We start from the raw sequence: 27719 nt of genomic DNA on the forward strand, positions 1-27719 counted from the left end.
AGGACTGGAACTGGGTCTTCCAAATTTTTATATTCCTCAGACAGCGTATGTCCACACTTAGTGTGATAAAACAATCCCTTCCTTAGGAATGTCTGAGCTACTATATTAACATGTGGTTATCAAGAAGAACATTTCTTTGTGGAGGTAGTTTCAGCTTCCAAAAGAGTGAGACCATTTTCAGTCTCTCTCAACCAGAACCAGACATGAGGGGCAAAATCTATGGAAATGAGAGAAAAAAAGATTTGCTATTTTTTTCTCTTGTTCTCAACTCAAGACTCTGTACATCCAAGAAAGTATTCTTACTTACAGGGCTTCTCTATGTCCCATAAAGAACCCAAAAAGGAAAGAGCCTGTATAATGGATAGCTGACTTCAACAAATTAACCTTATTATGTAGCCCGGATTGCCTAGATTCTGCTATTAATTTCCTTTTGTTATCTTGAAGCCCTTAGGAAAGTCACATTGAATGTTACAGTCTTGTGCTAGATAACCTACAAGAAGTCAAAGGAAGGGTCATCTGTCTCTTGTTAAGAAGAGGGTCTTTCCCATTGGTGACCAATATGATCGTGACGACAGTGGATGGAGAGACAGATCAATCTAGAAATATTTTGTCCAACTCTCGTCCTCACCAGGAGAAGACAAAATCAAGAGTTCTGAGTTTTACATGACTTTTAATTTAAATAAGAAAAGTGGCAAGTAACACTTCCTTTTTAAATTCTTATTGAAAGATGTATAATACTGAAGTCTTATAAACAATATGATTATTATTTTTCATGATTTGATTCAGTTGAAGCAGGTTAGAAATCAATGCTATGTAACAGATATATAAAGGGATAATTTTATTTTCTATAGCTAGAACTTGTTCAGAGGCTTCTATTTCTACATAGTTATGGAAAGAAGTTTAAATTTCCCAATCAAATAATTGATCTATTATCGAAACTTAGATTTAAGTTTTAAGTAAGACTCTTCCATAAAATCATTCTGTTGAGGTAAATCCTCAGTTGTTTGGCTTTTCTTCCCCATCTTTCCTTTTCCTTTGTCTTGAGGCAGCAACTGGGCACAGAAGAAATCTTCCATTATATTTTAGACTCAAGAGGGTGAGGTGAACCATTGGGCTGTGATTCCTTATCTCACATTATATAAAAAATTAATTTGAGAAACATAAACCTACATGTAAGTGCCAAAATTTAAAAAAAAATCTGTTAAAAAACATAGGAGAAAATTTTTTTGATTTGGGGTTAGGCAAAGATTTCTTAGAAAGTCCCTAAAAACCACAAACTATTAAGCAAATATATTGATATATTAAAATTCATCAAAAATATAGAACCTCAGAAAAGACACTAGGAATAAAAATAAATACATAAGTCACAAACTGAGCAATAATTTATGCAAAGTACTTACCTTATGAAGACCTGTGTCCAGAATAGATAAATAATTGTTATAAGTGAATAATAAGAAAAAAATTTTTTTAAATGAGCAATGATATGAAAAGAATCTTTACCAAAGAAGTGATGCAGGTGTCAAATAAGCATATATAAAGAACCTCAACATCGTTAGTCATCAGGGAAAATGAACTTAAAACCACATGAGATACTGCTACATACCTTCTAGAACAGCAAAAATCAAAGGCAGGCAATACCGAGTGCTGTGAGGATGTAGAGATGCACGATGGGACAGCTGCTCTGGAGATAGTTTGTAGTTTCTTCAAAAGGAGAGAGAGGCTGCCAGCTGTCTCTCCAAGTCTCCATTTTCTGATGCTCCCTTATAGTGATAGTTGGAGATGGCAATAGGCTTAGTCGGAAGACTACATTCTGCAGTCTCTCTTATTAGTTATCTATGGGGCTAAATACTTGTCAATAAAATATAAGCAGAAACTGTTGGGAGGAATTCCAAGGAAACTCTTTAAGTCATCACTTTCAATAGAAATATAAGGGAAGCCACAATGGGAGTCACATATGTAATTTAAATTTTTCTAGTCACTATATAAAAAAGTAAGAAGAGGGGCACCTGGGTGGCTCAATTATTGGTTGAGTGGCCAGCTCTTGATTTTGGCTTGGGTTGATCTCGGGGTTGTGGGATCCAGCCCTGCGTAGAGCTCCATGCTTGGTGCGGAATCTGATTGAGATCCTCTCTCCCTCTGCCCCTCCCCCAACTTGTGCATGCTCTCTCTCTCTCTTTTCTCTAAAATAAATAAACAATTCCTAAAAAAGTAAGAAGAAACAGATGAAGTTAATTTTAGTAATATACTTTATTTAACCCAATATATCCAAAATGTTATCATTTCAACACAAAATCAATAAAACAAATTATTGAGATAATTTATAAACTTTTTTTTGTATGAAGTCCTCAAATTTTGGTGTGTATTTTACATTTTCAGCCCATCTCAGCTCAGACTAGCCATATTTCAACTACTCAATAGTCACATGTAGCTGGCAGTTACTGTATTAGAGAGCACAATTTTAGATAGATAAGCATTTTTTTGCCCTCTGCCTTTCTTCTTTCTGAAATGGAATATATTTGTGTTGGCTGGAGTTTCAGCAGCTTTCTTAGACCATGAATTTCCTTGAAGTTGCAAACTGCAGAAAAGAAAGATAAAAGATGTCTGTTTCTGGACACCTATGTAATCCCCTTACCAGCCTTAGGCTGCCAAATTCTGGACTTTTTTTTACATGGCTGTAATAATACCAAACAGTATAAACTATGCAAATTCATTCTTAGTGATAAAGAGAGCCACTAGATAATAACAGAAGACAGGAAGACAATACATTATATTGGTTAAAAGCACATTTTTTAGGAGCCATGTATCTAGTCACAGATCCTGACTTTGCCTCATAGTGATGTGTGAACTTGGGTAAATTATTTAAGCTCTTCAAACTTAATCTCTTTACTCAACTATAAAATGGAGATAATAATATCTCCCTCTTAGGGTTATTGTAAGGACTGAAAAAGAGTTAATATACGTAACCATACTTAGATTATGTGTACCACATAGTGTTTTGTAAGAGTCAGCTGTTATTAATTCATTAAGAAAACAGAGTAATTCTGAACTTGTATGTACCCAATAATGTAAGCTTCAACTACATAAGGCAAAATGGACTAAATTTTACAGAATGGTTAATAAATCTACAATCCTAGGGACGCCCGGGTGGCACAGTGGTTGAGCATCTGCCTTCGGCTCAGGGCGTGGTCCCGGCGTTATGGGATCGAGCCCCACATCAGGCTCCTCCGCTAGGAGCCTGCTTCTTCCTCTCCCACTCCCCCTGCTTGTGTTCCCTCTCTCGCTGGCTGTCTCTATCTCTGTCAAATAAATAAATGAAATCTTTTAAAAAAAAATAAATCTACAATCCTAGGTCAAGAGTTTGACAGACACATTTCCCAATATCTGACAAATGGAGGAGACAGAAAAATTAAAAAATACTTACATAAATGAATGTGATTAGTGTGTCTTGGGTAAGCTTCACATTTGATGATCTTCAAATTTGAATCCAAGCTTTCTGAGAACTATTAACAAATATGAAGACATATCAGTTTAAATAGTTTTTATTGGGGAAAAAAAGAATGCTATTTTCTTAGGTTTACCATGTTATTTACATTTGGGGATAAAACATCCATATGCTTAACTCTTTAGTTTCCTTCTATTTCATTCACACACCAAATATATAAAAATCTGTATTTCAGTTTGACATAAATCATTAATTTCATGATTTATTTATCACATAAATATTAAGATTCCGGTTACAAACTCCTAACTCACTGTGTATAACCCTTAGCAAAACAGCGTAAGCCAAGGAGTGGATAATGCTTGCTTTGGAGGTTGATGAATGTTCTCTCCAGCAGGAAGTTTCTAGCATAGCCTTCTTTCCCCCTCTGGGCAGCTATTTCCTTAGTCTGCCTTCCAGTAAGACACAGCAGGTGGAAGTAAACCCAAACTTCCTAAATGTTAAAACACTTGAGATAATTTCTGTTTATAATATCTCCTTTTAAGTTTGGATGTTTTCCCCCCAACTTTTGAGTATCTTTAAAAACTACCTTCTGTTTGCTTGTTTGTTCCACTGAGATAATTTGCCTCATTTCTGAAGAATCAAATTGAGCAGGATTTTTTTTTTTTAAGCAGCATTAGATAAATATTAGACTAGAGTCTAAGAGATGGAAAAAGAAACAGGACTCAGCTCAAATTTACTAAACAATCTCCATCGTACAGAAACTCCAGGCAACTAAAATACCCTCTGGAGAGTAACATTTCATGCTTAGGAAGAAGTTATTTACTTCATGCAGGAAAGTACTTCGCTCCAAAAAGGGGCCCTGGCTCACCATAATATTGGGTTTGGCCTATCATGGGACTAGACCTAAAATATTTTATGTTCTCAATTTATTTTCTCCCACATCTGGATTAAGGATAATTTTTCTAGACCTGAATTATGGAAAATTTCTCTTGTCAAATATATATGCCATATACTTGACTGTAAACATATTGGTCTAATTGCAAAATTTACCACTGGGAAAGCTAATTATTTAAGGTGTGGGTCCAAAGTAGAATTTCCCCACCTTTATATAAACCACAAACACATATCTCTGGTAACTTGAAGTGTTGAACTCCCCTGCAAGGCAAAGAGGCATTTCCTGCTGGGCCCTCCCATGGGGGAGGCTCAGGCCTTTGGCTAGGGGTTGTTTCCACAGGCTGGAATCTTTTTTTCCTGGATGTGGGGGTCCTCTTAAACACAGGGGAATTGTGGTGGCCCTTTGAGGTTGCAGAGGGAATTATTTGAGTGCCTCCTTTCAGTTTCACTCATATCCCTTAGTGTTGCTCTAACAAGGAGCCCATTCTCCTGTTAAGGGCTTCTTTGGCAATGCCCTAGGCTGAGCTATTGCTGAACTGCCTCCTGTCTATACCCCCATGTTTGCTGGAGCCAAGAGAGCAAAAGAGAGGGATTCCCTTTTAGTTTTGTGCCAGGCACTTTTATAGTTCTGTCTTGTTTTTATTTTTCTACTGGGAAAAAATTAGGAGTTTTTATTGTCTCAGAGCACTACTTCTCAAGCTCAAACTTTAATGGCAAAAACAAAAACAAAAATCATGCGTATTGCTAAAGTAGAAATATTATTGCTTTTATTTTTTTAATGGCAATGTCGATGCAGATAGCAAGTATGAATGCTTATCAAAGTAAATTTCAATTTTACCATATATGGAATAAAAGTTTACATATTATTCAGTATAAAATCATTAGGTATATACTGTGTACTAGATACTGTGTCAGGCACAAAGACTGTGAAAATAAGTAACACTTGGTTCTACTCTGAAAATATTCACACTGTCTCCTGGGAAATGTGTGTATCGAGGAGACAAGTATGCAAAAATATAATTATAATGCAATGTATATACTATTGTAGCTCAGAGAAACAGGAAGCTCTGAGTACTGTGTCTTACAACAATTGCATAGGGTAAGCAGTGTTTCATGTGGGTCTGGAAGGGTGAGTTGAATTATAACAAGGAGAAAAAGCACTCTTTCTAGGAAGTGGAGACAGTATGTGAAAAAAGAAACAGTGACCAAAAATAGCATGGCATGGTTGGGGCATAGATAGTATTTTGGTATGGACAGGAGGCAGTGTTCAATGGATAGAGTGATGCTAAGTGAGTCCGGAAAAGAAAATATCATCCAGGTGATAATGCATGTTAGATGAAATGTTAAGGCTTTGGGATTTTGTTCTCTAAACAATGGAGTTTGCCTTTGAAGGTTTAAAGAAAGGGAATAATAGGATTTTTTATTGAGTGCTTACCATATGCCACACATTGTTCTAAGTGCTCTAGAGAAATTCCCTCATATAATCCCCATTATAACCATATGAGGGAAGGGCTACAATGATATCCACTTTACCGATGATCCTGGGCAAGTCATCAGTTTCTTCATATCTTCACGCTGACCTGTATGTCCTACACAGTCCCAGGCAAAACCATGGCTTTATTTATTTATTTATTTATTTATTTATTTATTTATTTATTATTTTTTATTTATCTTTTCCCAAAATTAACAAGCTGATTCTGCATTCATATAGAAATGCAAAGGGCCTAGCATAGACAAAACAACTTTTATAAAGAAGAACAAAGTGAGAGGATTTACACTACTTAATGTCAAGATTTATTGTGAAGCTGTAGTAATAAAGACAATGTGATATTTGCATTCAGATTGACAAGTAGAATGGAGAGTCCAAAACTAAAGCCTCATGTATATGTTTTTACTTGTTTGTTTACAGAGATGTAAATACCATGCTGTGGGCAAATGATAGTTGATCGTCTTTTCAACACATAATGCTGGAACAGTTGGATATCCATAAGCCAAAAAAAAAAAAAAAGAATGGACTTTGATCCATATCTCATACCATATAAAAACTTAATCACATGAATCATACATTTACATTTTAAACCTAAAACTATAAAACTTCTAGCAGAAAACATGGGAGAAACTCTTCATGACCACAGATTTGGCAAAGATTTCTTAGATATGACACCAAAGCTGTTATCCACGGAAGAAACACATGATAAGCTGGACTTTATCAAATTTAAAAATTTCTCTTCAAAAAATACATTAAAATAAGAAAAAGACAAACCACAGATTGGGAGAACATATTTGGAAAGCATGTATCTGATAAAGGACTTGTATGCAGAATATATAAAGAACTCGAAAATGCAGTCATGGAAGAACAAACCGCCCCATAAGGAGATGGCAAAAGATCAGAAGGGACACATCTCCAGAGAGGATATGCAGGTGGTAAATAAGCACATGGAAAGATTTTCAACATCATCAGTCATTATGGAAATGCAAATCAAAACCAAAATGAGATACCATGACATGCTTACTAGAACACCTTAAATTAAAGTGTTTGACCACATCAAGTGCTGTCAAGGATATGGAACAACCAAAACTCTGAAACACTGCTGACGGGAATGAAAATTGAACAGCAACCATTGATTAATATTATGGTAGTTTGTACGATGCTAAGCATATACCCACCATATTCTCCAGCCATTTCTCTACTAAGTATTCACCCAAGAGAAAAGAAAGTATACATCCATACAAAGACAAGTACGTGAATATTCATAGAAGCTTAAAACAGGACAAAACTCAAAAGGTAAACATGGATAAACAAATCATGGTATGTTTACACAATGGAATGTTGCTCAGTAGCAAAGAAGAATGAACTACTGATACGTGCAACAACACAAACAAATCTTTCAATAACTATTGTGAGTGGAAGAAGCCTGATAAAAAGATTCCATTTCTGTAAGACTCTGTGAAATACAGATGCTTCTGTAGTGACAGAAAGCATATGAATGGTTCTTGGGGAGGAGAGGTAGAGAGATAAGAGGTAGAGATTACAAAGGGGAACCAGTAAATTTTTAGGATGATGGATGTGTTCATTATCTTGATTGTGGCGATGGTTTCACAGGTGTACACATATGTCAAAGCTGATCAAATTCTACACTTTGAATATTTGCAGTTTATATTATGTCAATCATACCCCAACGAATCTATTAACAAACAAAAGTTTAGTGGGAAAATCACAGGGTGATTTAACATTAAGCCTGGGGGCAAATCTGTGCACTTGAAAGCCATCATTACAATGAAAAAAAGATCACTAGTAAGTTACTCATATGATTCTTTTATTTGTTCACCCAGCAAATATGTATGAAGTGCCTGTGGATGGCAGCAGTGCTGGGTAGGACCAGACCTGGACATACAGTGGAGGAAAAGCTGGAGTCCCCCTGCCTTCACAGAGTTTGCTCCACAATAACAATATAATAGAGGGGCTGAAAGAAAAAATTTCAGGGGCGCCTGGGTGACTCAGCCCGTTGAGGGTCTGCCTTTGGCTCAGGTCATGATCCCAGGGTCCTGGGATCGAGCCCAGTGTCAGGCTCCTTGTTCAGTGGGAGTCTGCTTCTCCCTCTCCCTCTGCTGCTTCTCCTGCTTGTGCTCTCTGTCAAATAAATAAATTAAAAAAAAAAAACTTCAGAGTAGAAAAATCTCTCCAAGAATTCCCCAAAAGTCTTCCACTTACTTTTTCATTGGCCAACATTGGGTCGCAGAGTCAATTTATGTTACAGAGTCATAATGCAAACCCAATTCCCGAGATTTTAAGTTCTCTCTTGCCTCTCAGTATTAAGAAACTTGACCCTACATAATATAATAAAAAATCATTATAAAAAAAAAAAAAAGAAACTTGACCCTAATTAGAAAGATTGAAACAGAATTGAAAGGTATGGATTTAGTGCTATTGAAAGTCATATCCATGTACCACATAAAATCTTCCTTTATACAAGCACGGTGATATGTACCACCCTGGAAAACACTGGGCCAAAATTCTCTAGACTCACTTTTGGCCCTAATACCTTAAAATCTTGCATTCTGGGTTTTGTCCATGTGAAAGTAGAGGATAAGTCATGCCAACCATAATTGCCTTAGCCTTCTTTATCCTACTGGGAAAAGATAGCATGTTTCTGTTGGGTCATGGGATATAAGTTAAGGTTCCACACAGGCATGCAGATGGTAGTCCTCACGTTTTTCCTTCTGTATGTTCCTGGAGGTTGGTGGTGGGTGTGAGGATGTGGGGGAGTACAATGCGGGAGGCAGCAAGAGACTCCAGGCTGGTTCAATCCTCCCTTGGTGAGCTTGGTACAATGGAGAAAAACTGCTTGCTGAACAGAAGTGGCCTCATGGGCAGTGTGGGAAGCAAAGTGACTCCTTTAAGGTTCTTGGGAAGGGTGTTGACTCCTCTTATTTGATGTTGAATGAGCCCCAATTTCTAGGATTATTTTCAGTGAAGAAGAGTCTCCCTTCAGCACCTTGCTAAGATCCAAAGTTACCAGTTCCATCACCCAGCAACTTTTCATCGTGGACAAAGTAATTCCAAAGTTGGTTTTGGTCTCATGGTGAAGATTCAGAGTTACCTTCAAAGTTGTATGCTGAGCACAGAAGAGGTATGATCCCTCTGGGTTGTCCTCCGTTAGCAACGCACACGCATACAACTGTGACAGGCTTTAGTCACCATTTAGTTCTATTCCCAAAGGGGCTGTTTCTTAGCACATTTGCCAGCCACAAAGAACTGGAACAAAACTGGTTTCAGAGATTGCCACTCATGGGCCAAAGCCAGCATTCTCCTCTCTTTCTCCCAACAATAGAAGGTGTAAGCCATCAGTTCTGTGTCTCTCTACCTTTCAGGCAGGGTTTCCCACCTCACCACTTTTGACATTTGTGACCAGATCATTCTTTGTTTGAGGGACTGTCAGGTGCATTGTAGAATGTTTAAGAAAATCTATGGCCTCTACCTCTTAAATTCCAGGAGCGTGGCTCCCCAGTCATGACGACCAAAACTATCTCTAGATACTGCCAAATGTCTCCCAGGGGACAAAATCAGCCCCAGGTGAGAATCACTACCTTGAGGTAACTTTATTTCAGGATCCTGAGTAAGGGCCCTTCTAGTCTGTCCCAAGCCTTTTTCTAATCTCAGTCTCAAGGAGATGAGACGGAGAATTTATTGGGCCCCTCTCCTTATTCAGATTTGTCTGTTTTCTCCCCATCGGGTTATATAACAGAAAGAAGAGCTTATTTATTAAGTTAAACAAAAGGTCACATCCATCTTTTCCCCAAGGCCAACAGCCTGCTTCCCTTATACTTACAAAATTAAGCAAGGTCACTTAATATCTGCTCCCAAGTGATGAACTTAAGCCCGAACACATGGTTGCTTCTATTAGTGAGGATAAAAGAAAAAATAAACTCTGGGAGGGCAACTCATTTCATTGCAGTTTTATTGAGGATCGTATTCCAATTAGTACTTTGTCTTTTCAATACAGCCTATTATAAATAAACCACACAGAGGCTGCATTTTGATTTTTTTAAATTTTTAAATATTGAGCGTTGGGAGGTTGAATACACTTTTCAATGATAATCACGGGTAAAAGAAGCATATCGCACCCCACAGTGATTCTACAAATCGAGCGCCTAAATGCCCTCCTGTAAGAATAGAGTCAGGAGAGGTAAGTAAACAGAAGGTAGTCTTTCTGTGTTTCTTGAAACCAACTTCAAGAGAACAAAGGTAGTAATTAGGATTCATTTTCTCTCCTCATCAAGAAGGTGCTGAGCCCCTCTGCTGAGCCAGCCTTTGCAAGAGATGGCATTTTTAATCAGTGATTGATAGCACCCACAGCTTTCAGGCACGAGAATGTTCTTAGTGACCTCTACAGGGTTGAGGGACTGAGTTATGTTTCAAAAGCTTGACAGTGCCAAGATGTCTAAGCTTGTGAAGTTTCAAGACCAACATTATCTTGAATTGGGTGATGATTTCAAAATGTAGATTAGCTTTGATGATGGATTAGAAGCTACAGGAAGAAATCATGGAGGAACAGTACTTCTGAGGTAAGAAAAGAGTTTTGGATCTGTTTTTAGAAAACTGATCGAGGGGCACCTGGGTGGCACAGCGGTTAAGCGTCTGCCTTCGGCTCAGGGCGTGATCCTGGCGTTATGGGATCAAGCCCCACATCAGGCTCCTCCGCTAGGAGCCTGCTTCTTCCTCTCCCACTCCCCCTGCTTGTGTTCCCTCTCTCGCTGGCTGTCTCTATCTCTGTCAAAATAAATAAAATCTTTAAAAAAAAAAAAGATTTTAGACAGTGAAAGAAGCTCGATCAGTTTTCTTTTTTTTTTTAAAGACTTTATTTATTTTGACAGAGATAGAGACAGCCAGCGAGAGAGGGAACACAAGCAGGGGGAGTGGGAGAGGAAGAAGCAGGCTCCTAGCGGAGGAGCCTGATGTGGGGCTCGATCCCATAACGCCAGGATCACGCCCTGAGCCGAAGGCAGACGCTTAACCGCTGTGCCACCCAGGCGCCCTCACTGTCTAAAATCTTACTTAAAGTGACCCGAAGGGTTTTCCCGTGAGTTTCCCAAGTTTTGTCCTTGACTCCACATATATTCTCTCTCAACTCTGTTTTCCCTTAGTGTTCCCATATACTCCCATCTCTTGAAATACTTAATACCTCTGTATAAGACTCTAAAATCTATCCCTTTGGGTGGTGGGGGGAGGTGCCTGGGTGGCTCAGTCAGTTGGATACCGATTCTTGGTTTTGGCTCAGGTCATGGTCTCATGCGTCGGGGATCAAGGCCCACCTCTGGCTCTGTGCTCAGCTGGGGGAGGGTGCTTGGGTATTTTCTACCTCTCCCTTTGCCCCTCCCCCACTCGTGTGCACGCGCGCTCTCTCAAAAATAAATGGATAAATCTTTAAAAAATTAAATAAAATAAAATCTATCTCTTCGGGAACCACACCATGCCTTTAATTGCCTATTGTATGCACCCTTGCATGTTGAGTACTTTAAACTCAACAAGCCTAAAACTAACTTAACACCTTGCCTTCCAAATATCCTCCTGCTAGTGAATACCGTCATATACTCGCCATCCATGCCCCAAATCAAGGACTCATCACTTTTCCTCATACTAGCAGGACCCTCATTTCCTCACATTGTCAGGGACCACATTTCATTATCCGATCAAGGACAATGGTCTGGAAATTCTACTTCCTAAATATCTGTCCAGATTTTCCCATCTCCCATCCCACGGACACCTCAGCAGCAGCAGCAGCAGCCCTGGCCTGGTTTTGCACTGGTGTCTCGGTTGGCCTCTCTGCTGCAACCCTCTCACCTCTTCTCTCATCCTTTGCATTGTTACAGAAATTACCTTGCTACGTAAAACAGATCTGATTGTGTCAGGGCCCTGCTTTAATATTTAATGGTTCCTTGGACCATGTAACCCTTTCCCCCCGTGTATTTTAGATGAAGGTCTTACAGAATTGAGGGAAGGCTCAGAGACCACCAGGATTAGCTCTTATGTTTCCTGATTCTCACACAGGGTGGCTTTTGTCTTTCTATCCTTTAGAGTGACACCCACATCCCAACTCTTCTTTAAATTTTTTTTTCAGTTAGCGTAGAACCTCCCAATTAAGTTCATTTATACCATGTGCTCTCTTAAGCACTTTAGAAAAATTAATATATTTAAGTTTGAAACAACCTAAAACAAATTTTCCTGAAACTAAGTTGAAATATGCATGAGTGGCACTTTATAGAGACAATCTTGAAAACATTTTTACTGCAAGATCTTATCCATCACCTAAGTGAGAGTTCTTAGAAACCCTGAGAGGTTAGGATGATGTCAGGGCTTAATTTGGGGGTTCTAAATTCCCTCTACTAATATGTTCCCCATCCCTTTTTCCATCTGGCAAGCTTTTGCTTATTAACGGTGTATTGAGGATACTGAACTCAGTGGGTTATAAACGCAAAGCAGTCATATATTTTCCGAGCACTGCTTTAAAAAGAAGGTAGCACGTGATTTGGGGTATGTAATTTGACCTCTTCGTGTCTCCATTTCCTTTCTTAAAGACAGGAGAAATAATGTTACCTACCTCATAGAGTTGTTTTAAGACTTAAATGTATTAGTACATATAAAATGTCTAAAGCAGTACCTGGCATATAGTAAGCACTCAATAAAAGTTGGCCATAATTTTTATGCTCCTATCTCCCCCTCTAAACCACAAACTCTTTGAATCCCAAGAGCTTACATAGTGTCTGGCACATTTTGGGTGCCTCCAAAGTATTAGTGTAATAACAGAGATGAAGTAATCAAAATAAGGATTCAAGGAATTAAACAGAATTTGAAGTTGATTTGATCGCATAATGCCTTTTTTCCTAAGGATTTCTAAATAGCATTCAGACAATACTTGATTCTCCCAGGAGACAATGACTATAGATAATATCTCTACGACAGAGAGAATAATTTAGCTGGATTCAATCACAGAGAGATTCAATTACTTTCCTGTGAACTAGTTGAAGAATTTGAACAACTACTTCACTGGTAGACAGTGAGAATTCTAAGCACACAAAGATGGCACAATCAACCTTTGTATATTTCCTGTATCTGCTTTTATCCCAAAGAACAAGTTTCGAAGATAATCATTCCGCAGAACTCTGAAGGATTTTATAAGATGCTTTTATGTCAGGTGCTTTGGAAAGCAAGTAGATCATGTTACCTACTTCCTACAGGCATGTTCCGGGCACTGCCATGACGTCAGAGCCCAGTTGCATCGCGATGCAAAAGCAAAACAAAAATAGTATTGCTTTTCTGCATAATAGCAGGCAGAACTAGTGGGTAGGTGTGGTTTAATCTGTCATGAAGGAAGAGCCCTCCCTCACTGTTTCTCGGAGGGTCATGAAAACAAAACCAAAATTAAAAGGGCAGAACAAAATCAATCATAGTTATCTTTTATCCTTCCAAATAGTCAAGGATTTAGCACTATGTAGACTAAACATCTGGGTGATGTTTAAAATGTTCCCCACTTTTTATCCACATTTCTATCCAAAGATTGAACCTTGCATGTGAAGTCTTAACCATTAACCTACAAAAGTTCAATTAACAGAGTTAATCATCACAGAAAGTATAGTTATTTATGGAATTAGAGGTGGTCATAGGGGGACAAAATGAGGAAATCTTAACCAAAGTCAGTGGTTTTGTGGCTGGCTTTTCTGGATTTTTACTGATGAAAAAAAAAAAAAGTGCTTCTGTCCAGAAGATCAATTCCAAAACAAATAAAAACACTGTCGCACTAGCCATAAAGAGATGCCCTCACTTTCAATAAGGGCCTGGGAGGAGGAAGGTCCTTGGAGAATTATCTAGGAGTGGATGACATACAATTTTGTTTGCTAAACATTCTTGACCTTGTGTCCTCTATAAAAATAGTTTCTTCCAGTGCAGCTGAGAAAGCTGCGATTTTGCTGTCCAGTCAATGCAGGCCCGCCTCCTGCATCATGGTTAATGTGCATGTGGCTTCATTTCCAAGGATAAAAGCAAAAGGTGGCAGGCTTAGCCATCTCCTAGTCCAGGGATTCCAGCACACTGCCTCCTCTTTCCTCATTTAGAACCCTCCCCCTGGGGAAGCCCATCCTATGATTCAAGCTCAAAGGTTTTGAGTGTGTCTAAGACCCCGCATATAAAACATTTCTCTGTTCCTGTCTTGTTTTACCCCCTTTGCCTACCCCTGACTTATTAGGTTCCACACTGCTAGGGAGCCCTGTGGTATCAGGCGGAACATTTTGATGTAATCCCACCACTGTTGCCGGGGCTATCTAAGCTGGAGGATTTATTAGTTGTGAACGTTCATTTTTGTTTTTCCTGGTCCAGCGCCAGTAAATAAGTCACCCAAACCATGGCTGAGTGTCATTTGATAGGAAAAGGCTGGGATCACAAGGAAGCCTTCTGTCTTTCAACCAACCCCCCCCCCTCCCCAGCACCACCAGCACCACCAGCACCACAAACTGCTGAGGTAAGCAGTGTCAAACCCAGCTGCATCAACATGACGGTGGTGAGACACATGGGAGCTTTCACTGCTGGATATGGAGCTAGGGAGCCCGCGGCCTGCAAACCCACTGCAAGCCCGGAACGCAGGAATTAATGCAAGTGGCAAGGGACTGCTTTTTCAAACTACCAGCTCTGTCCATTTTGATCTTTGTAGCACGTAAACACAGTTCATCTGAAAGGTGACTAGAGGTGCAAGTCTCCTACACGCAGGCATGAATCCACACGCGTATATACAGACATGCACACACACACACACACACACACACACACACACACGTGCGCGTGTTGTTGGGACGTCATTAGAAGAACTTGATGGAATTACGCCCTGTGTGAGTCGGTGATCCCTGGCTGACTGTACCGGGCAGGGAGGCCAGAGTGGGATGTGGGTTTGTGCGGGGCTTCGGGAGGCCCAGAATGGGAGAAGCGGAGGAGGGGAAGGAGGAGGTCAGAACTTGGGAGGGGACTGGCTCCCGCCAGGCCCGCCAGCTCCCTGTGACTGTTGCCTGGGCGATGGCTGGGGATGATCAGGAATGCCTGGAGCCGGTATCCTTCTTTTGGACTCCGGGATGGAGCAGAAGGGGGTGGATGGCTTTTCTCTTTCTGCTTCTCCCTTTCATATTCAGCAGATTAGAGCGGCGGGTTGCTGTGGCGACCGTGAGGAGGAGGGCTCCGCACACCTGCACCACCAACGCCAGCCGCCAGCGTGGACTTGGGCCGTCCCGGGCAGTTTTTTTTTTTTTTTTTTTTTTCTGTGGGAAACATCACCACCACCACCACCACCACCACAACAACAAAAAGAGTAAAGGCGAAGGGACAGAGGGAGAGGGAGGAGGAGAAGGAAACAAGGAGGCAGAAAAGGAAGAGAATATATTCCCAGTTCAAGCAACGGCAGTGTTGCTCTTTAATAAAAGGAGCTAGGAATGCTCAAGACACAGGTGGCAGCCCAGACACCTTGCCCAGGGAGCCAGCGGGGCTGCTTAGGTGGGACAGGAAGCAGGGGGATGGTCACCCATAACCTAGAGCCGCCAACTGCATACACTGTGGAGGAAGGAAATCGTGAACACAGGGAGAGCTTTAAAGCTTCAACTCTTACTAAGGAACAGAAGATGCTTAAAAGGAAAGTTAGTCTGTGATTATCCAGAACTAAAAGCGAATTCCCATTTTCCTGCAGACTGATTTTCGAATGAAGAGGAGTGCATTCTACTGTGGGAGAAATACCATTCTGTCTGTGCTTTTTAAGTTTGCAGAGACAGGGAGAGGGAGAGGAGAAGGGGGAGAGGGGAGAAAACCCGATGAGCTCCTGAAGTTGTGGAATGCTCTGGCATGGTTCCAGGTCCTGCTAATGAAGAAGTCAGCTCTATGCAGGGTCTGGGCCTCACCTCTCTCTCTCTAACACCCTGGGCTCTGCCTTCAGTCTGCCGCTTCCTCTCTCCGTCTGCCTCCTCCTCTTCCCGTCCTGCGGTTGCCTTCTGCATTGTTGTCTCTGTTTCCATTAACAAAACATCCCAACGCATTAGCCTGTCCAAAGCACTCCACAATGACAATATTTACAGAAGGTTAAATAAAATATGTATAGAGAGATAGATCGTGAATATGCAGCAGACCTTTTGAACTTAGAGCATGCTGGGTTTGTTTGTTTGTTAAACTAGATTCTCCAGGCTGCTTCAGCTATTTTAATGTCTCTCAAACAATCCACTTAAAGGGAAAGATGATTAGAGAGAAATATTCTTTAAAAAAAATTTTCCCCTCTTTTCCAGGCAATGAGATTAGCAAGCAGTGGGCCTTATGTCTTCCACTTTCAATAGAGCTGAACCCCAGAACATTTCCTTGGGGTGACACAGTCTGTGTCACAACACGCTGAAATGAGACAATTGTCCCATCAGCACATACACAAACAATATTGTACTGTTGTTCTTGAGATCTTTACATATCCTCATACGGACTCTCACTGAGGGAAGTTCACAGGATGACCTAATCCTGGAGTATAGCATCTTTTCAAACCAGTGTTTATGCGCCTTCACCTTTAATAGAAAGTTTATAAAATAATTTCACGGGAAAGATAGCGGTACACTAGATCAGGGATTGGCAACCTTCTCTGTAAAGGACTAAATATTTTAATTAATTAATTAATTAATTAATTTTTTAAAGATTTTATTTATTTATTTGACAGAGAGAGACAGCCAGCGAGAGAGGGAACACTAGCAGGGGGAGTGGAAGAGGAAGAAGCAGGCTCCTAGCAGAGGAGCCTGATGTGGGGCTCGATCCTATAACGCCAGGATCACGCCCTGAGCCAAAGGCCGACGCTTAATGACTGTGCCACCCAGGCGCCCCAGGACTAAATATTTTAAGCATTGTGATCCATACAGTCTCTATAGCAACAACTCTGCTATTGGGATATGAAAACGGCCCCAGACAACTTGGAAATCAATGGCATTGCTATGTTTCAATAAAACTTTATTTACAAAAACAGGCAGCAGGCCCACTGGGTCTGTGTGCCAGTTTGCCAACCCCTACACTGGATCTGTCCTCTTCTAGGTGTAACATGTTCAACAGTTTAGAGTGCTCGCTAACTCTCAGAAAATGTCACTGTTCCAATGACATTCTTTTCAGTTCCTCATCTTACAGTTATATCTTATAACCGAGAACAAACAAGCAACAAACTAGTTCAACTAAAGAAAGTCTCCAACCTGTTCACGTGACTGGAATTTCTTGATTCTGTTAAAAAAAAATCAAATAAGAACCCTGAATGTAAAAAATTGGTCCATATTTGCACTGTTACAGTATATGTTGGTCTAGTCTTGTAATGGGTGATCCTTTGGCAAATAAATGGCCGAGCACATTACATTTAGAAAGAGTAGAATTTGTGCCTCTTGATGGTCATGGATTTCAAAGGCCTATTTGGTGCCCAATTTTCTATAGAGTCTTGTGCCAAAATGCCTTTTATCACAGGGAGGCAAGCAGTGCATTGAAACATATTTTGTCGACTGGGCACCATATGTAGAAGTGACAGCCAGAACTCCCTGCCAGTTCTCTTTCATAGGGGAGGATGGGTCTACAGAGGTTCGAGCATCTTACAGTGATTCATGCTTGAGAAGTCAGCAGGTAGGGAGTTGACTGTACAATCCGAAGTCTCATTCTGAGAATGATTTCTTTCCTAAATACAATTTTGATTATTATTGTCTCTGAGATTTACTCTTTATTTTTAGGAGTTGTATATGTTATTCTTGCTATAACTTTGTACACAGACAGCAGAAGGAAATGGGAACATTTGCTCACCTCATTCCAGTGTATGAATTCCAATGTGGATTATAGTGTTGAGGCCCCATATGTGGTCTTATTCAAGACTGAAGAGCCCATTCTTTCGGAACTACACTGATATCTGATTATGGAGTTCTGAAAATTTGCCCTGATGGAAACTCTCGTCCATATGTGGTGGAGTTTGTCTAGAAAAACATTTCCATTGTCTATCACTGGGCAATACATGAGGATTGGGAAGGCTGAATCCAAAGCAGTGTAATCATGTTCCAGGGCATTCCCACAAGACCTGGGGGCAAGAAGCAACAAGAATGGGTTGGAAGAATAAATTTGAATTTCTGGAGGAACATCCCAGAAATAGCTATGGTAAGAAACTCGAGGAAAAGCTAAGCTTGTTTTGGTCTGGCCAGTTTGGGATTCAGATTACTGTGATTCTTCCCAACCTTGTAAAGCCAAGGACACAGAGTGATATTACTTATTATGGTCCTTCATTAAGAAGGACCAATTTAAAAGTAATCCCTTGTTGCTGCAGAAGACCTAGCACTACTTTGTTAGGGACATTGATGCCGACAAATTAGCCATTCAATCTGTAAGACATGTGAAAATGAGGGTTATATAAGAGAAGGGATGTGGTTCCATTTTCTAAAAATAATAAGTTACAAAGAGATACAGAATGGGAGGTTCCCCTCGCTCCCACAGACAGCATGTATAGAAGTGGAGAGTTACAAATGATCAGTCTTGCTCTTCTATTCCATCAATAGAAAATAGAAGGTTAAACTAAGGTAACCGGATTGTCATGCCTGAAAATCCAGAAACAACATTACGCTCTCATTTTTTATTTGTGTTCAATACAAAATCAAATAATTTGGGTTTAAGATTGTGGATAATGCCCATAATTTCATGTTAAAACGATGAAGCATTTTCACAAAAGAAATAGGCCCCATTCCAAGAAGCCATTTTCCAGATGAACTTACAATAGGAAAGTCTCTTGACAGAAACTTTTGGTGTTGCTGAGTAAGTCAGGTATCAGTAAACCCTCACTCAGGGATATATCATAGGCCTTCAAGAAACTTGGCCTTCCTTTTTACTATTTAAAACTGATTTGGGAAGTGACCATCATGGTGCCTTTTAATGCTTCGTTGGGGCAGAGGGTTGCATCTAAATGTTATAATTTATGGAAGTGGATTATAAGAGAAAATACAGGTGTTAATGTATCTTTCTCTGTGTTCTGCCAGGTTAACTTTGGAGCAGACACCTGGTGAATCATTGTCTGATAGGAGGGATTGTTTTGGACGAGTGCACTCTGGTTGTGATGTCCAGATCATCTTCTACCCAGTTCTGCCACACAGTGAGGACTTGCCTGCCACCGAGGGTCAGGATTCTAACTCCCTCTAATTGCTATTACCATCTGCTGTGGAGGAAAAATCAATGTTTGTGGGTATCTTTTCTTTTTTTTAATTTTTGACCAAAGCAGAAAAAAAATGATAAATAATATGCCTGGAGAAAAATCACTTCTCTATCAACCCTAATACCAAATAGTCAAACCAGTTGCAAGGGGACCAATTCAGAAAGAAGAAATAGATTTGGTAACTGAAGCTTGACTCTTCAACTTCAGGGCTAACATCAAACTCAGACATCAAATGGCTAATAGAGAATATGCCACTGGGGAGAAGAGAGACAGCAAGGTCAAGGAAACCACACTTACTGTTTACCCATGGCATGCAGGCACCTTAACTGATATCTCGAATGCCTACAGGAACCCTGTAAAATAGGTAAAACTATTCTATTTGCAAACATGGAAACTGAAGCTCAGAGAGCTTCCAGAATTTGCCCTAACCTATGGCTGACAAACAGGGATTCAAGGAAAATCTGTGAATTGGAGGTCTTCGGGAGAGCCTGTCAACGAGTAATGATTTCTTAGCTTGGGTAAATCTTGTAGGAATGTAACTACCTGCAAAGGAATTTTAAAAATATCATCTCTGACAGCCAACCAGAGCTACCATAAAAACAAAGAAGGCTTATTAGTTTCATAAACATGGTAGGGATTATGACTGACAATAGCAAAAATATAAATATGTCCCGGGTTCCTTAATTTGCTCATAATTATTACTGCATTTGTGACCCTAGCCCAAGTTGGCCATTTTTTTCGAGTCATAGTGACATACGTAAATAGTAACAGACAGAAGAAAATATCATTGCTTTTCAGGGTGAATTAAAGATGAAGAAACACACTGTTTTCAGAATTGTGTAATTTATACAAAATAATATGATACAGAATAATGTGATGTCTATATTATGTGTGCGCTGTAAGGGAACGAGAATTACATGCGGTTCTACTCAAAAGAATGATAATTGCATTTAAATGATTATAGTTTATGTTGAAAGAAAAGTAGGGAGGAAGGAAGGAAGGAGGGAAGGGAAGGGCGGAGGGAAGGGTGGAGGGAAGGAGGGGGAGAGGAAGGAAGAGGATAATAAGGAGCCATTGGAAAAAAGTTCACTTTCCATTGTATGGTTAAAAACTGTGCATTGACAGGATATTATCAACAGTCCTTTAAAACCTCAATAAAAGAAGCAATAAATTTTTTCTGAAATACTGTATATCCAGAAATATAAAGTTAAAGTTCTGGAGCCTTTGTTGATTTCCTTGAGGAGGGACAAAAACAGCCAAGGGGAATTCTAACTGCCTTGTCCTTGAAATGCTATTCAGACTCTAAAGGAAGGTTCCAGGGACCTGGGTGGTATATGGAGCACAGGATGAAAGGTTGTAAAATACAAAATACGGAAGCTGCTGTGGTGACCTTGTTCATCAGGGACCCCAGGTTCCTAGTGTGACATAAAGTTCCTGACTATTCCTCTCTGTAGTCGGAGAGTCAGAGAAAGGGGGCAGATTGATGAAAAGTCTAACTGCTGAAAATATGTGCCTCACCTTCTCCTACCTTCAGTTTACGTGTCTCTGAATTTTCCTTCAATTCAGTTTGAAGCCCCAGGCCTGTATGAGGCATCTTGTCAGGTATGATAAAAAAACACTGGAGAAATAAGGTATAGTCTGCCCCCAGATACCTCAAATAGCCTGGAGGGGGGAAAGCAACAAGCATGCCTCTAGAAATTTGCCAGCCAAAGGCAAGATCGCTTACCACATGTTTAAATATTTCAAATATGTAAATCATGCTAATAACGTTTACATTAAATCTGTTCTATCTTACAATCTTGAAAACAAAGAGTCCTCATGCTGACTGAAAGACCAGATTCATGTTACACGTGTTACATTCCTCAGAGCTCTGCAAAGAACATGGTGGCTTTCAGAGAATGGGACATGGGCTCCCAGTCCATTCAGGGCTCCTTCCTGCCCCATGGGGGCCTCAGACACCAGCAGACACTTTTGCCTTTAATCACAAGCTCTGAACACTGCTTTTCTCCACATACCACTGCAGCCAGCCTCTCCTCGGCTTCCTAGGGCCAGGTACTGGTGGCATGTTCCATCTTCTGGAGAGAAAGACCCAAAGAAGAGACCAGCACAGGCCTAAAAGTGGCCTCAGGGTACTCTGGGAAGAAAATTCTGGATTCTTGGGTACCTGGAGTATGGTCTAAAAGGGGAGGCACGGGTTACAGGTGAGAATAACCCTTGGACCCTCAGACACCTGCTTGGTGAAGGGACATGGCCTGAGGAAAGCCAAAAGTTGGCTTTTCCAACATGGTGCCAGAATGGGGGCTGCTCTTGCTGGGATCTGAGGGCAGTGTTCACAAGCAAGGTGTTAAAATTGGACAAATATAATATAGTTCCTCATAAGTATTATCCAAAGACTGTATTTTAGGTTCAATTTTGTTGGATTAGTATTCTTCAACTACCATGAAGACTGAGAGAAGGCATATGCTAGGCATTTCCAATTACTTATGTTCTTTGACAGAATAAAAATGATGGAAAGGGCTCGTTTTAAGTGTACCAACCTTCATAGCTGAATTTGCAGATATTTGTAGCCACTTACTGGTCTGTCAACTCATTTTTTAAATAAATCACTATCATCATGTTAGGTTTTCTTTAACTGGAAGTTTTAGGATTCCAATTCATTTTTGGAAACACGTCTTCAAGTATGAGCCTTCTACATTTTTTTTTCATTGTAACTGGTGCAGAAAATTCTCTCTAGCTTCTCTTATTATTTATGTCATTGTGCATTTCTCTTTGTGTTTACCATGACTGTTAATCATTTATTACTTTAGTCTTTACCTAACTGAGCCTTTGATCATCATGTTCATATTGACTTTCAGGCACCTTAGTCACCAAATGAGACAATCGCTCTATTGCCCTTGTTTTGAATGACTTCTTTTTTCTCTACATTTTTCTGAAAATCCAGTCTTAGCTCCCAACACTGACTTTTCTTGCACCAGTTCCAAATTGCATCTTATATCCTCTTCTGTAACAATACATTGTAAATCAACCAAAGATTAGTTCTATTTTTTCCTCTTTTTCCCAGATATGGCTTTTTGTATTAATATATTTAAGGTTCTCTACCTGTAAGTGTATCAATCTGTGATTTGAGATAAGTTATTCAAAATTTTAAGTAGATTCTTCTAAGTCATTGATTATTTTTGAATCACAACTGTATAGCTATGCTTTCTAAAAATAGTTCTGCAAATTTCATTAATTCTTTGGTATATTCAGGCTCCTTACTAAGTGCATTAAAATGGAAATGAGATGATTCCTCATTTTGTCAACAATTTTCAAAGTGACATTGGATAAGACCCTTATTACTAATTATAATTTAGTCTCATTAAATTTGAGACTATCCAGTTCCTAATTCACTCCCATGTGTAGTATATTATGAGCCCAAGGAAGATAAATTATTGTTGTTCACTAGTTAGTATAGAGTTAATATGTGGGATTTGGTCTTTAATTTGGAAAAGTAAACTAGTGGAAATTCCACACCAAGTCCAGATTGAGGGTTGGCCTTCAGATAAAGGATATAGGGAAGGTGACAACCTACAGACTCTTACCTTGGTGTGGCTGCTGAACACTCTCCTCATTCCCTTAGCAGGTGGCAGAGGAAGATTACTTGACTTACATCCAGGTCCAAGTTTCACATCTAACCCTTAGAACCTTCCAGATTTAGACAAATTATCCATTCCCTTTGGGTCTCGATATCAATAGTTTATAAAAACAGAATAGACTATCTTTAAGGTCATTTGTAACTTTTCCAAACTATTTCTTGATTGTTCTAGCAGGTCTGAAATTTTTCCCCATCAGTTACTAATGAGTCACTGAAAGGCTTGACCACAAAGATGGGAACGTTATGTCTATACTCCCACAGTGAAGATGCACTGAACACTTTAACAGAGGTATGTATTTTCAGGTTAGTGATGGGTGACTAGAAGCAGAGAGTAGGTCTGAGAACAAAGCGACTTGAGAATGTCAAATCAGGAGAGTGGGCCAGGGGAGCAAAGAGGAGAGCGTCAGAGGAAAATAAGGAGACACTGAAGGGATCCTGGTTAGAGACCTTCCTGGTGAACATGGCCCACCAACCTTTGCCAAGTTTGAGGTTGCTAAGTTCATGTGGACCGAGATCATCAGTAGTCACTGTAACGATGTTATACCGGTCTCATATATTTCAGTGTGGTAGAGAATTGAATTAGGTGCCAGATAGATAGTAATTTCCTCTTGAATCTGTTCCCACAGTACCCATCTACAGAGACTCGTATCCATCATTAACACTCCATTCTAAGGCTAACTTCTTCAAGCCTTCTCTCTGTTGCCACGAGGCAGAGCTAACTTCCCCTAATGCCTTGTGCTGAGGGCACGTTAGCACCGTTTCTCTGTGTTCTATCTCATTAAGATCCACATTAGCAGGAGGTGTTCCAATATGTGGGTATGTGTCTCTCTCTCCCCTTCCCCACCTACAACTTGTGTGAACAGGCCAAGAAGGAAAACAATCCCTGTCTTCTCTTTCCGAACCTTTCCAATCGATGTTCTGCTCCCCTCCAGACCTTTCCGTAGGGTTCTCTAGAGCCTCATTGGGAAACCAAAAATAAACATGAATGGTATCTTTTCCTCTCCCTTCCTACTGTTATAATCCAAGTTCTCCTTCAGGGAATGTAAATAGTTCTGAGTAATTTAAGGAAGGTTGGGAAGTGAGGGTAAGTAAGAAAAATACAAAGATTAATATTTCTCCATCTTATCTTGCTATACTTCAGTGACAAACTTGGCTCCTAGTGTATAATAATAATTATTATAATTATTGCTATATAATTATAATAATAATTATTATTATTTGCAGGTTTTGTAGGCAGTATCTTAACCAGGGATTTCCATCAAAATCGTCAGGTAGGTTTTTTACATCTACGTAGCTGGGCCCAATGCTGGTGATCCTGATTCGGTAGGTCGGGGCTAGTTCTGGTATCTGAATACAAAAGCGGTCCAGGGATCTGGCGCACTGCACAGATTTAGGTGGGAAGCTCTTATCACTTAAAACTCAGGGCTCTGAAACCACAGACTTCAGCGTGACCTTGAGTAAGTTACTCAGCTTCTCTGAAGATTACACGTACACACATTGAGAACATTTTATGCTTTAAAAAAATTGTGGTGGAATTTTCATCTGGGCTTAGAATAAATGGAAATGGCAGTTTGTTTCAGAGAACATACTCTGGTTTATGTTTAAAGCAAACATCTGGAAACAGGTGCTAGCTTTGCGTGTGTGTGTGTATGTGTTTTCAGTTTTATTGAGGTAGAACTGACGTACAACTGAATTTTATATATAACCCAAATTGTGATTTGGTCTACCATATAGCACTACTGATCAGTTTTGGAGTTAAGAAAGCAATGGGTTTGTTTGGGTTCAGCTCCCTGAGAATCACTGTTTTACACTTTATCTACCTAGAATTAACCCACCAGCTCTGACATTTGGGGAAATGTTATTTTCTACCTCCCCCCACCCCCCACCAGAAGATTGTTTGTGAGAGTTACTCTGCAATATTTGTGACTTTAAAGGAATGTATACAGGTCGATGTTATTGTATAAGCATGAATATTTTTCTTTCTGAATCCACTTCGATTTACTTTCTCAAATGTGTCGCACTCCCCAGGAACATTCTTTCTAGTGAGTGTGTGCACGGCAAGAGATGTCTTCTGGCGATTGTGTTAATAGTTAATTTTCTGGTTCCCTGATTTGAAATCACGTTAGTTTTTAAAATCACTTTTCCACACCTTTGTAAGCTTTCCTCTTCTGACCTAGACTGTTCCTGCCTGATCCATCTAAATTCTTCCCATTCTTCAGGTCCCAATTTTTATAAGATCTTCCCTGATCTCTCCTGCTCTATTCATGGCCACCTTTCATTTTGTCTGTGAGTTATTATCTATACTGTGTCATATGCTCTGGTGTATTTTTTTTTTTAAGATTTTATTTATTTATTTGACGGATAGAGAGACAGCCAGCGAGAGAGGGAGCACAAGCAGGGGGAGTGGGAGAGGAAGAAGCAGGCTCCCAGCGGAGGAGCCTGATGTGGGACTCGATCCCAGAACGCCAGGATCATGCCCTGAGCAAAGACAGATGCTTAATGACTGAGCCATCCAGGCGCCCCTCTGGTGTATTTTTATATGTTGATTCATTGCTTCAGGAATGTATCTTGTCTCCCTAATTCTTTAAGGAGCATGCTAATGGAGTCTCAGTGGAATATTTCTGTGCTTCCCCCTCAGTGCCAAGCAGTGTCTTGTAAACAGCATGTGCTATTACCCTCTGAGGAATACTGATTGGGGAGTATTGCTCCTACATCTAGTAAATAATTGTACATGATATTATTAAAGAAGATATATCAGAGTGGTACTTATTTGGGCAGAAACAAAAGATTCCTTCCTACTAATGTTGAGTCCTTTGCTCTGACGTTCTGCTACCACTGAGAACTACTTCGCGAGCTTGATCACTGGAAAGATCAGGGTATCTCCCGTTGACATTAGGATTATCTTGGCTCATCTCAGTTTTTCAGGAATAAGAGAACCAGGCTGCATATTCTTTCCTTTCCTGTTTAAAAAAAAATGACTTTCAAGTCTAGTTCGCAGCATGTTATTTCAATTAGAGTTCAGTAATATTTACTGGCCTTCCTAGATGCCGAGCACCGAGGTCCTTCTTTTGGGCGAGTTGGGTTTCAACTCCAACTGTCCAGAGTTGAGGCTTCCCCAAGGATTCCTAGAAGCTTGTTTTCTTATCTACTTCCTTTCCCAAAGTTTCTGGCAGCTTTGGACAGTGGCTAGGGCTTCTCGTGCAGTTCCTGACATTGTTTCATGTTCCTTTTCAGAAAGCAGGGGAAGGCAAGGGATCTGAGCGTTATTAAAGGCTCACCGTTGCTGAGGCTGGGGTAGGGGTATGGGCAATGGCTCAGGAGCAAGACAGAGTCTCCCTGAAACACTGTTCAAAGCCTTATCTACTTATAAAGACCAAGGCATTGTTCTCCTCAGGGTTGTAATCCTAGCCCTGTCATTTTGCATACCACATAGTTGGCAACTGATAAGTACTTGTTGAATAAACACAGGAGACCAGATGCTATCACTTCCAAGAAGCCTTCCCTGGCCTACTGAGTAGAACTGATTACTTCCTTTACTGTGTTCCAGTGCACCACGCATCCTCATTCTCTCATTAAATTTCTTAGTGAATGGCACTGATTTGTACACAGTAGACTTATCTGTCTCTGTGATTCTTTGATAACAAGGCCTGTTTTACATATCTTATTTTCTCCAACACCAACTAAGCGTAGTGCTTAAAGAAACAGCCTTGTGAAATTGTTCCCTATCTTCTATAAAGGTAGCATCCAGAGCATTATTCACTACATTTCACAGTATCCTTTTTAGAAGATTTTCCCAGAAATTTCTTTCTGTAATTTTTCTGTGATTTTTAGACAATATTTTTGCCTTCATTCCATGAACACTATATTTTGTGTCTTTCCCATTGTATTTGGACCCATCCATAGAAAGGATTCAGTGCAAATGTTCTTGTATAAGTCTTATCCTTGACTCCAATGAAAGTACCTAGCATTTTTTACCTTTGCATTTCCTGCCTACTTCTGACATATGCTATTTGTTGTGTTTCTGTGTCCTATAACCTTCCTTCAATCCCTCTTTTGAAGTAAGATGGAGTAAAAGTATACACTTACAAACTAGTATGTGTACATCCCATTTACTCATGCATTCAACGAACCGAAGCAAGAAATCCCTGAAAAATCAGAACTTAATACAGTACTGTGCTCTAAACTCCTTTGACTTGAAGAAGGGACAGCCAATGGAATTTGGGATAGACCGAATATGAGTAATGGATTGGGGGGTGTCAAAGCTCATGCAACTGTTTGGATGGTGCCATTCTCTGAATTAGGGAAGAGAGGAGGAAGCCCAGATGTGGGTAGGCACTGACCAAACAACTGTAGTGCAAATAATAATTATCCTACCTCACAGCCTGGTAGCCCTGTGTGGTTCACGAAGCATTCTAACACAAATGATCGTTACAATAATGAACATTTGTATACTGATCTGAAGTTTATAGATGATGCCATTTGTGTCTTACAGCAAGCCTGTGAGTTGGCCAGGACCCATAGAATGCCATTCCCATTTTGCAGATGAGGAAGCCGAGTTTCTGAGGGGCTCAAGGACTTGGAGGGAGCTGTGGGAAGAAGCTCTTCAGGGTGGGGGTTCTGATTTGCTGTCTTATGGTCAAGCCTGTCTCTTCCCACTTTACTGCTCCTTCTGGGTTGGAAGCACTTTGGAGCCAGAGTGAGGGGCTGAGGGGATAATGTAGCCTTCTGGCTGCGTGAAAGAAGACAACAACCGCTAAAGTAAGAATTATTATTAAAAATCTTCCCCATTCTTCAAGCTTTATTACCAGAGGATTATTTCCTGTGAACTGCTTGCAGAGGCGACCGGAAGCCCCAGCTGCCTGATTTGCTCAGTGTAACTGTTCCTTAATCTCCCGGATGGGAGTTCCATTCAGTAGAAGTTTGATGCACCCGAACATTGAACTGGATTGTTCATTCTAAAACCATCTTAAACAGAAGGAGTAAATGATATTCCTGCCATAATCTGCTGTTTTTGAGTAAACTCTGAGCCAGCAGCATT

General features: G+C 40.2%; 2 long non-coding RNA genes across 3 annotated transcripts in view; both read left to right on the top strand.

The window, feature by feature from the left end:
- Nucleotides 1-19963, top strand: part of LOC123781125 (uncharacterized) — a 33171-nt gene extending 13208 nt beyond the window's left edge. The window contains exon 3 of one of the 2 annotated variants that reach the window (XR_006776614.2): nucleotides 18875-19963. This is a non-coding gene — a long non-coding RNA (uncharacterized LOC123781125). Of the gene's footprint in view, nucleotides 1-6245; nucleotides 6348-18874 lie in introns of those variants that run through there. The other variant, XR_006776612.2, reaches the window with a different exon arrangement.
- A 2883-nt stretch (nucleotides 19964-22846) lies between these two features.
- Nucleotides 22847-27384, top strand: LOC148108610 (uncharacterized). Its single transcript, XR_015727553.1, has 3 exons — nucleotides 22847-22970; nucleotides 23906-23952; nucleotides 27174-27384. It is a non-coding gene; the product is annotated as an uncharacterized LOC148108610 (long non-coding RNA).
- Nucleotides 27385-27719: the final 335 nt, after the last annotated feature.

This window comes from Ursus americanus, chromosome 18 (assembly GCF_024610735.1).
Source record: "Ursus americanus isolate L20-20 chromosome 18, mUrsAme1.1.p, whole genome shotgun sequence".
Taxonomy (NCBI): domain Eukaryota; kingdom Metazoa; phylum Chordata; class Mammalia; order Carnivora; family Ursidae; genus Ursus; species Ursus americanus.